Source organism: Papaver somniferum, chromosome 7 (assembly GCF_003573695.1).
Source record: "Papaver somniferum cultivar HN1 chromosome 7, ASM357369v1, whole genome shotgun sequence".
NCBI classification, from domain to species: domain Eukaryota; kingdom Viridiplantae; phylum Streptophyta; class Magnoliopsida; order Ranunculales; family Papaveraceae; genus Papaver; species Papaver somniferum.
In genome coordinates, this window is record NC_039364.1 from 23907905 (window position 1) to 23920437 (window position 12533).

A 12533-nucleotide genomic window follows, 5' to 3' on the forward strand; every position below is an offset into this window, starting at 1 on the left:
AAATATTACCTTGTCTAGGAAATATTCTTTTTTTAGGTATATTTCCTTATCTAGGAATATTACCTTGTTTAGAAATATTTCCTTATCTAAGAATATTGCCTAAAAATCAGTATTCCTTCCCATAGTAGAAGTCTATCCTCAATATAACTTGAGTATTGTTAAGTTCCCAAAAGAGAAAAGATACACTTGTATCATGGGCCCCTCATTTAAGAACTTGAACTCTTGTGACAGTTAGAACTGGAGATAAGGAAACTCGAGAGTTCCTTTCTCCTTACTGGGAACTTGACCTTCACGTCAAAATATAAAACCAGCATTCTCTTATTGTCTTGTCTTAGTCAGTCTTAGAACCATAATGTGTTTATCCTCGATTGGTTCTTCTCTATAAAACCACACGTCTCCTACACGTGACAAGATCATATTTTCATCCTCACCATCATCTTGTAGCGGTGGATCAAACAACTTCAAGTGTTCGTCATTAATAACCGAAAACATTCTTTCCCCATATGATCTTTCCTTATCTAACTCCAATCATACCATGGTCAACTTGTTCTTCTAACGTATTCCAATTTTCGAGTAACTCACCAACTTGTTTGTAGAGAGATCTAGTGAAGACCATAAACCACAGGAATCTTCCCTAAAACAAACGAACCTTACTCTGAAACCAACTTGATACATATAATCTCTGTACCTTGGTGACTATTACTATAAAGGCGGAATTTAAAATAATAATAGACGAAAACTAGAAAACAGAGTACACTAGAAAAAAGATTCGAAGCAATATATCTTCTCTAGATTATGAACAAGAAAACTATTACAATTCTCTCTTTGTTACGCTCGCAGTCTCTCTAAACAGTGGATAATCTTAAACTTTTTGCTAAATTTGCTTTTACAATAATTAATTGCCTCACAAACTTCTCTCAAGGTGATTTGTCTCACAAGCCTCCCTTTCTAGGTGTATTTGTATCACAAAGCACACTCTCTAGATGTTTAAGCTATGAGCTAAACATCTCTATTTATATCTTGGTTTGGTTTCTCAAACCTTCTAGGAATCTATTTCCCTATCTAGGAATAATTCCTTTTCTAGGTATATTTCCCTCTCTAGGGATATTACCTTGTTCTAGGAATGTTTCCTTGTCTAAGAATACTGCCTAAAAATCAGTATTTCTTCCCCAAGTCGAAGTCTATCCTGAATATAACTTGAGGATTGCTAAGTTTCCAAAAGAGGAAAGATACACATGTATCACCAGATCAACAATATGAGATGTTTTACTTTGATAAACATTGATTACAAGGAGCCCTCCTTTACTACTGCTTTCCCATCTCAAGATAATTACATAACGGGGTGATGCCAAGATCTTGTTAACAAGAGGTTGGATGAGAAAAATGCTCACAAACCTTTCTGGCGTGACAGTCTTCCGGTTCCGTTTCCTCCTTCTTGTTATGATTATGAGACGGTCTTATGTAATCTTTAGGAGTAGTCATTATCATTTCAGTAAACATGCAATATTTTTTGACATGTCTGAATACTCCTGTATATGGTGGATTTTCGACAAGGGTTAAAATCGTAAAACCATAATTATACATGCTCCTGATCTGGCAATCAGATGAGTATTAAGGCTCATGTCTCTCATTAAAGCATGAAAGCTCATGCCATAAAATCTCTGACTGAGAATGTTGTCTCTTAGAGTATATGAAGATGTGTAGTCTCTCAGCTGAGGAAACGACACATCTCATGACTACTGAGCAATTTCAGTAATTGTTTCTATATAGAATCGAAAGATTGAACGGCTCCTAGACAGCATGCCTGCTAGTATAGAACAATAACGTCTTCAGGATGCAACAAGGTTTTCCCTTACTATATAAGAGAAATATGACGTTTCAACAAGCTCATATCTCTCAATTCTTAGATAATTAATGCTCCTAGACAGCATGCCTGCTAGTATAGAGCCATCAATTAATTATCTCCAATCGTTAACTGAATATTCAACAATATTCTATGATTTTTCGTAATATTTCGTCACTTCAATTTGTGGTTCTTCCCAGCAGAATTCCACGGGTTAGTGATAAATATTCAACATACGGGCATCTGAGCAGCTCTCGAGTAAGCCCCGACCAAAATGGTGCAAGTGTACTCAGCAATAATGCACAAATGAGCACCTGATGCACAAACGAGCATTTCAAAACACGAAGGAACGATGAACCTATGCAAAATAGGAAGAAAATAATAAATAATAAATATTAATCGAGGAGCTAGGAGACTGGGCCCACCGTCCGACCGGTCGTGCCGTGGCTAGTCCCACGCCTAATTTTATATTTTATCATATTTTTATTATTTCCCTTGATCACATGAAAATCTCTTAATTTGAGCAAATATCCTTCGTTTCATGAAAAAACTCCTTGAATTCATGAAATTTCCCTCAAGTCAAAGAAATAATAAAAATTAGGAAAGGTTTCGTGGGACTAAGCTCACTAGCCGGCCGGCCATGCCCTAGACGTGGCCGGTCCCACACCTCATGGTTCTTTATTATTTTTATTATTTCCCTCATCCCATGAAAATTCCCTGATTTCATGATATTTCCCTAAACCCATGAAAAATAATATAAAATTAGGAAACTCGTGGGACCGGGCCCTAGCCGGTCCCACACTTCATGATTCCTTCATTTTTTATTATTATTTCACGGTTTCAGCAAAAATCTCTGATTTCTTCATATTTTATCAAAATGATGCTCAAACGCACACCAGAAAATATCAAAATTCTCAGAACTGAGACGCGGACACTTTGGTGACGTGAGCACGTTACCTTGACCGACCAAGGTTGGCTCTTTCGCTTGCAAGGAGCCGGTCCCATATACTTTTCATGATTTGACCTAATTTGCACAATTGCACGTAATAATGTCCAAAACTCTTCCAAACAACTTGGAACTTCATAAAAATGATCAACAGACGATCCCATGACCAACCAAGGCCGGTTTCATGATTCCTTGGTTGATCTTTCATCTCTTCATAGTTAGGTTTTAACACCTAATGCTGAAATAAGCATTATTTTTCAGCAACAAATGATTAAACCAGCATTTAATCATCCTTTCACTAACTGGTCTTCAAGAGACTTTAATATTTTTCTCACCTCAACATCTGGGCGCTACATAGTCTATTTATCATCCCATGTAGCCGGTCCCTCCTTCATTTCATAAATGATTTTCAATAAATCATCAATTAATCATCAATTCAACAATTGATCAAAATTAGGGTTTTGAAAGGTTCATAATTCCATATTGAAACACTAAATTTTATGTTGATCCCATGATCAACACTCTAATCAATTATACTTGGTTTGGTCACCAGTATTTTAATTTAATATTTATTTGGTCATGCTACCAATACTTCATCAAATGAGCAGCATTTGCACAAACAAGCAATATTTGCTCAGACTAAGGAATATTGGTTCAACTATCAATATTCAACAATTCATCAAATGAGCAATATTTGCTCAGATGAAGAATATTTTTTCGCACTGATGAATATTGGTTCAACTATCAATATTCAATAATTCATCAAATGAGCAACATTTGCTCAGATGAGCAATATTTTCTCAGTCCATGAATATTGGTTCAACTATCAATATTAAATATTTGCTCAGTCCATGAATACTGGTTCAACTATCAATATTCAATATTTGTTCAATCCATGAATATTGATTATCAACATTCAACAATTTATCAAACGAGCAATTTTGCTCATACGAGCAATATTTGCTCACCTTAACAACCAACATAATTACACCTCTGTCAACAGACATGTTCAATTCATGAGTCTCAGAACATTTGCAAAGTCACGTTCAACTTAGCAACACAAGGACTCATCGTCCCATAAAGTCAGCAACTGACTCCACAATCACGAGATGTCAATCGTGTCACATCGGGGGATATTAACTAGGGTTTTGGTCTAACGGTCTACGGCACGTGTGTTCATACACACGATGAGAATGTGGGAAAGTCGTGCAATCAGTTGGAGGAGTTAGAAAAGTAGTGGTTGGAAAGTTAACCAAGTCTCTGCACGATGAGCAACTGGTTTCAACATGATTTTCACTTCCCCACTCTTTGACTCCAGCAACTGTCACACTTCATGGGATCGTGGTGTTTTCAATTCAGCAATATAAAAAGCCTCTGAATATGAAAGGGATAACATTTGTCTAGACAAGAATTTCTCGAAAAGTTCATACGGACAATATTTCGTCTACACGAACTCATCGTCTGAGAAATCACTATTAGCCGAGTAAAATTCAATCATTTAGAACTTTCTTACGCAGAATACACAATATACCTACAGTCTCGATCACCATTGATCTCACACATTTCTCATCTTCCCTCCTACAAATCTGCCCATCCTCTCTTGTGACCTAATTGACTTTGGAACGATCATTGTCTTGGTTTAGGCCGGAGTCTTACAGATTGATCTCTCGAACTTAAAGCACTCCCTTCTTGCAATGCATCTGTGTGAGGTTAATCATTTTCTCGGTTCAAGGAGTCTCCGCACGGTCATCTCCTCAATTCCGTAAAAACCAGAAAATCATTTTATCCTATCTACAGATTGGCGACCACAGTGAGAGATTACTCTCTCGGTTGCAATCTCACGTTCTCACAAAGATGGATGGTCTTAGGTCTGGGTTAGTTACAGGTTCCAACACAAACGATGCTAGCACTAGTAACAATAACAATGAGGATATCCCGGAAACGATTCCGGCCTCTAACACTAACGATGGTAATGTTATTCCTCCTCACTCTAACATGGAAGGTCATCCCCTATTCGTCCGACACCCTGAGGAAGTCAGGGGGAATCCACCACCTAGCATGGATGATCTCATCAAGGTGAAAGAGACTCTTGCAAAGAATCAAACTGACATGGATGGAACACAGAAGGAGCTATTCAATTATCTCAAGACTCTCACTGACAAGATGTCAGAGAAGACTCAAGGAAAAGTAAAAGAAAAGGAAACATCCTCAGATGCTGATCCGGAAGTTGTTCCAATTTGTACAGTGGATGACAGCGAAGTCCGCAAAGCTGCAGACGATCCATCGGCAAAGGAATCATCAAATTTCATTACTCGGGAAGATTTGGAACGCCTCTTGGAGAACCATGGAAAAGACAAGACATCACATGTCCACCGTCACCAGCCTCCATACCATGCTGCTACACAGAGGATTCCTCTTCCAAAAGGTTATACCTCTCCAACCTTCACTTTATATGACGGAACAGGCAATGCTCAGGAGTATGTTTCTCGGTTCCTGGAAGCGTTTGGCAAACATGAGCATAAACATGTTGTTCGCCTTAAAGAATTTTCAAAATCCTTGAAAGGCAGGGCATACACCTGGTACAACAACATCGCACCAGGAACTATCAACAATTGGGGATAAATGATTAATGTTTTCTATAGAAAGTACTTCTTTGTGTCAGAGCAAGTTACTCTCTCTAATCTTGGAAGAATGTTTCATAGGAATAATGAACATCCCAATGATTACGTGAAAAGATTCAGAGTCCAGGCCCTGGACGGTCATGACCCAAAAGTCACGGAACAACAACATATAAACTTGTGTATCAACGGCATGGTCCCGGTCTACAGAGCTTTGTTGGAAAATATTTGTTTCCATACCTTCTTAGAGCTTCATGAAGCGGCAAAGAGGTCAGAAACTAATGCACCCGCTTTACTGGAGAGAACAAAAGCCACAAAGCCTGAAGAACCGCGAGACGCTCAAAGTAGCAGGCGTATGATCAACAAGCAGTACAACCTTCATCCTTCCACAAACGCTGTCGCAGAAGGGAGCAAACGGAAAGCCAAACCACCGGGCAAGCATACCTCAGCTCCTTCAAAATCACAAAGGAAGGATAAGCAAGATGCACAAACCCCTGACCAGTGCACAGAGACTCCTGATCAAGACGCACCTGACTTTCCCCTTTCCATTGAATAGGTGATTGAACTCCTGGATGCTTGGATCCAAGATGGTGCTATCAAATTTCCATATGTTAAGAAAGAACCGACTGAAGAAGACATGGAAAGTCCTCGTTACTGCCACTTCCACAGGTTCGTCAATCATCCCACAAGTGACTGCAGAGTCTTAAAACGCATATTCAGGGAAAAGGTTGAATCGATAGAGCTTAACTTGGGGACTGAAGGAGTACACAGAGATCCTCTCCCAGTCAGGACTTTCTCCATCTCTGAACAACCAGTCAAAGAAGCAGTTCAGTCATTGATCGAACATGTCTGCGAATTGCTCTATTTGTCGAAGGCGCAAAGGGGAGACATGTTCATGGCTCTGAACCACATAGTGTCTGGGAAACGTCTACCGATTCCATAAGTACCTCCTGAACCCCCAACCACTGACCAGGAAATGTATGACTGGGGACTGCTCACCACAGTGCATGTTAAAGGAAACGAATTCAATAGAGCATTTGTTGATGTTGGCACTGCCATCAAAATCATTCCTTTGAAAACTCTAAGAGCCGCTGACATTACTTGACAAGAAGCTACACATGCTCCCATATCAATCAGGGATCACGAAGGGACACTCAGAGATGCATACAGCCACATCATCCTCAAAGTCAGAGAAAATTCGGTCTGCGCTGAGACCAAGTTTTATATAATCTGGGAAGATCCAGGATATGACATGATTCTCGGACGACCTTGGATTCATACCGGAAAGGCGACTCTAATGCCTTCGATTGAAAAAAGCTCTGATTCGGAAGAAATAGAAGATACTCCATCATTCGAGCATCTGGAAGAATTTAAAGCCTTGGTGGAATTAGCAAAGAAACCTGGAGAAAGTGCACACTCTGTCATCAAAAGATTCCATATTCAGGAAAGTCTGATTCCTCTCCACGCGCCTATAATACCATTGTTTAGTTATGTTGCTATGGTTCGAGGACTTCTTCCCACTGACAACTTAGCTGTCACAAGGTGTTATGAATGGATAACCTCGCCACGGCAATATTACACCAAGTGGTTGAATACGGAGTTTCTTCAAACTGAGCATTCTATCAAAAGATTTATTGTTGAAGACATGACAAAGCATGACAGACAATACGTTGGGTACTCCCCTCTGCACGAGTCTCCATATGTGCCGCAACTATGGAATCCCATCACACGAGGAATTTCGAGTCAAAAGAAGATATTCAATGCGTGAACGACCAAGCCTAACAAATTCAAGGAAGGAGATTTAGTTCTCAAAGCAACTCAACGCAATCTTCACTCTGGAAGAAGCTCCAATTGGGAAGGACCATTTATGGTTGCTAAGTCCATAACCGGAGGATACTACAGGTTGATCAACACAGATGGAAGAAACCTGCCAGTGATCCACGAGAATTGGCTTAAGGCATTTGATGCCTGAAATTATTAAGGCATTTGAGGTACTGGGCGTTTGAGCATTCATGACGCATGGGATTTGGCATTTAGGATTTTCTTTTACTGTATTTCAATTTCTCCAAAACGTTTGCAATACTTGCATTCAGTATTTGAATTTTTATCAAAATTTAATTCATTTACTTAAAGAAAATCTCTATCAAACCCAAAAGAAAATCCTCAATCATCTACCAATCCAAAATAAATCAATATCAAAACCAAAATAAAACCTCACATCTCTCAGAAGTTCAAGAGATTATGAAAAGAGATCAAAGAAAGTCAGCAAAGAAAGATTTTTGCTCCTCTGCATCCTTCAAGACTTGCAAGGCCGCCTTCTCCGTGTTCAGCTCCTCAGTCAACTTAGAAATCTTGTCTTCTTTCTACATCACCGCATCATTAGGAAAGGGTATGTTATTCTCACACGAGTTCTTGATTGCATCTATTTTCTTACGAAGCCACTTCACGTTGAAGCCAAGTCTTTCAGAATTCTCCAAGTTGAACTTCCAATCAAAGAGTACATCTGGAGTCACAGTATTTCTGGCCCTAGCGCATATATCACTTACCACACGCAAGATTGCATTTACTTTCATTGTTAAAGCATAAGCGCGTCCAAGGTCTGTGGTAACAATGATGTGACCAAACTTCCTCCATATCTTCTCGTACAAGCCTGTATATCCAATAGGGACGCTGAATCCACCAACTAATTCATGATATGAAAGCGATGCATCAAATGGAGGATCAAAAGAAACTCCCGCACTTGGATATTTATGCACCACTATACGGTTCTCAATTACTTGAGCAACTTCTACGGTCATGGCAGCAGTTTCTTCAGTCTCCTCGAGTTACTCGATGTACATATCAAGTCGGTTTCTAAACTAAACAATCATTTTTTTTTTGAAGACATATGTAATCCGATTCCTAAAAAAAAAGATCCAGGAACATTGGCTACCACAATCGGGCTATTTATACAATAACGTTCCTCGTTTCATTTTCACATACAGAACAATCGGGCTATAAGTTTATGAACAAAATCCGTTTCTAATAAGAATCGGTTTACTTCGTGACTAACGTAATCCGATCTATGAACACTGAAATTTTTTTATTTCAAAATTCTCGATTTCTAACCTAAAGCATGTTACTAAAACCTAGTTTAGAGGATTGGGTTGATAGAAAAGTACCTGATTCGACCCATTTCTTCCTCCTGTGCAATACGAGCGGCTTCAGATTGTTCTTGCACTTCCCTCGTTCTATTTCGAATTGCTTCAACAAGTCCGGGATCGTCGTCGCTAGAATAATTCCTGTTAGTAGCATACTTCATTCTTGTTGTTGGTTTCGACATTTTATAGAAGAAAGAAACGATTAATCGTCGTCGATCATCGACGATTTTTGGTTTGAAAAAAATGGAAAAAAAGGGAGTGCAGGATTAGATGAATCGGTTTTTATGTTAAAAATAAAAAATGATTTTTGTTAGTTAGGTTTATTAAGGATTGATGGGGATAATTTAGTAATATTAATATTTTTTAGGGTAATTTTGGTAGTTTACATAAATATTAGACACCCCTTATCATTTGAATTGGTTAGATGAAGTAATCTATAGGCCCCAATTAAGTGGCATAAGCCCAATTTAGCCAGATTTTAGATCTAGACCGTTCAATTCAAAAAAATTAAAGAAGATTATGCGATGGCAACCGTATAAATAAGAATACTGACGACCATTTACTTTTTTAATTGTTTGAACACAAGACCTGGTCAACTAACGGGATCAACGACCCAAATACTAAAACGGAGAAACTTATGACCCAAATTCAAAGAGGTACCAAAACTTACGACCCAAACGCTAATTTTCTCCAAGCTTTTCTCTTCCAAAGACTGCTTAATAGAAGAAAATGAAAATGTATCAAACGTGGAGTTTGGATTTATTCCAAACCTTTAACTTCTGGCATGTGCTTATATGAACAGGAATTTAAACATTTGACAATTCTTATAAAAATTCTGTGAGGGAGCTAGGGAGGACGTGTGCATATGACATTTGTTAAGAATTTAGCTAGTATCATTTTTATGAAATGGGCCAGTTAGAGATTCTTGAACATTGCAAGTGTAAATTCGCATGGCAAAGTACATTCCTCCACATAAGAGAAATTCGATAGTTGTTGTTGAAGGGGCATATTTGCATACTGGTCAGCGCGTGCGAAGTCTGGGTGACACCTCAGAGATACTTTGCTAATTGGTGTTTGATTGAATTTGGCAAGTGTTTGACCTGTTATATTAGCCTACAGCCCCGTGACACCCAGTAGGTTTAGAAAAGAATTTCTTTTAAGAAAAATAATGTTGGCACACACAATCTTTAAAGTATGACTTTCTACAAAACAACATTCCATTTTTACCCTCCTAATATAAAGAAAGATATATTCTAAGATATTCGTGTCTTGGTTTTAGAGAAAATAATTAGCATTTCAAATGCTAGTCTACCTGATCCTAATCTTGAATGTATACCAGAGCAGGTGCCTAACTGTTATTGGGCTAGTCTTCCACATTGTAATTTTAAATGTAAACCAGAGCAGGTGCCTGGTAGTTATCGGACAATAAAGAGCGATAATGTCTGGGTACTGGAACCTTCTCTGTCTATTGCGAATGACGTTAATGGTCATCTAGCTGCAAATTTAGAGGGTTGGAAACCACCTGCACTTGGAAACAACCAAGTTTTGTGTGATGCACAATACACTGAAGATGAATTTGGAAAAATAACTAGTGCAGAATATGAAGTAAATCTTAAGAATGACGTGGGAAAAGTATGCATATACTTACGACCATCCAGAGCGTGGGCATGAATGCGGAGTCCGTGTTTATGAGATATTAGCATCGCAGATGGGAGTTATGGTAAAACCTCCATATATTGATAATCCATATATTAATAACCTCTATATATTAATAAAAAATTATGGTCCCAACTTCGGCTAGTTGTAAATAGTAATAACCTCCACATTTTAATATTATTGTGTTTTTTCAGTCCCTTCTTAAGGAACTTACCTCCATACATTAATAATCGACATTATACTAGAGAAATATAGATCTTGTTACGTTGAAAATTATGATGAAATAAGTTTCTTATTTATAGTTGTTTGAGAAGAAAAGATTATATTTTGGGTTGTTACCGCATTTTTGGGTTATTGTAGATTGATGAACTATCTTCTAATATACCTAATGTTGTTTATAACTGTAGAAAACATCAAAAAATTCATAATAATCTTACAAGTTCCAAGACACAAACATATACTTGTGTGTGGAACTATAAACATGTATGTTCGTTATCTAGTAGTATTTACATACATTGAACTAGAAATTTTTATGCTTCCTACGTATACCTCCCTATATTAATAACCTCCATATATTAATAAATTTATGAATCCCCAAGTGTATTAATATACAAAGGTTTTACTGTATATTAGCCGATGAAGTTAGAAACCTACATTTGAAAGTTAAATTAACTGATGAAGTTAAAAACCTATTCGACATCAAACATATTGAAGTTGTTTCGGATAATAAAGAAGCAATTGAAATAATGCAGAAAATGAGGAAAGAATGACCAATTATTTCTAAACAACTGGATCATGAATCAACTATAGATACTGATGAAATCAAGCTTTTAAGAAGCTTTAGGAATAGGATCATCAGAACATTCAGCCTTGGCAATGTTTCATTTTGCTGGCTTGTTAGGGAAGGTAACTTCCTGGCAGATATGCTGGGGAGGATTCAAACTTTTGATCGGATATTTGTTTTTTAACGAATTATTTGAAATTAAGGAATTTATTTCTCAACAATGTTTAAAAAAAAACGTCCAAATCCATAATAACACTGTATGCAAAAAAATATTTATACAAAAAGAAAATAAATCATATTGTACTAGAAAAAGTACATATAAAAAGATATTCATCAACAAAAACAAAAGTTCATATGGCATATTGTATTTTTCACACGTGAGACACATTTTGACAATTAAATTTGCGAGTAAATGTATTCATATACTTATCTGAAATTTTATATGCAAATAATTAAATGCAAGAGAATAAATCATGCTATAAATTTCGCTTGTGTAAACTAACTTTTATTTTTTAAAATATAACATTTTTCTTCAGCAACTTAATAGTGGCGCAATCTGCATAAATATAAATAAATTTGGAATTTCAAGAGATACCACACACGTTTTACTTTTTCTATTGGTTCTGATCCATGGAATTCAATATAATACCCACCCGGTTCGCGAGAGCATACATACAAATTGGATTCCTTTACTGTGTGATATAAAATAAACTTGAATAGAAATTAGAAAGAGATGTAGCTCCAGTTCTTTTGAAAACGATAAGATCTTTGACGCAAGAACGCAAGAAGAAGGGGTTGATCTCTATTGCAAATCCTAAATTGTAAATCACTTTATATTTTATGAAAATGTTAATTAAAAGAAGTTTAATGTGTAAAGAAGAATTTACAATTTGTAATATGGGTAAACGTGTATTATCTCTAATCCTTTTTGTATGCGAATACAAAAAATATGCATGATAATAGGTAATAGAAATATATTCGAATTCATTGACTCAAGCGTAAATATTAATGTATATTTGCAATCTCGTTCAAGAAGGCATGTTAGAGTGAATGTTTGTTTGAACCCACATACCTTAGTATGTCAAGTATATGGTCAAGTTTGGATGCCAAAATATTTTTTTTATTTAGCCTACTAAAGTCATCTTCAATTTGAAGAAACTTTATCGAGGTAAGAAACTAAGACTGGTCTTTCTTTTATGACCCTTTTCTTTTCTATTATATTATATTCTATTCGTATATATTTATCGTAGCAAAAGTTGAGTACTTTAGCGAACAATCATATTCAAAGAAGATCATATCAAGGATTAGCTTTTATTAAGTATAGTGATGTTTCAACTTCCCAAGCTCTTTTTGTCGAGAACTCGAAATTAAGCTTGAGAGAAAACACAAGTGTTCTAATGTAATATCAAGACTGTCAGATTCATTCTTGAGTTTGTAAACTTTTGTTCTTGGTAGTTTACTACTAATACTTTTATCTCGCTTGAGTTAACGGACTCAAAATTTTAAGTTTTTGAATCTATTGAATGTATAACTCAAAAATCAAAGT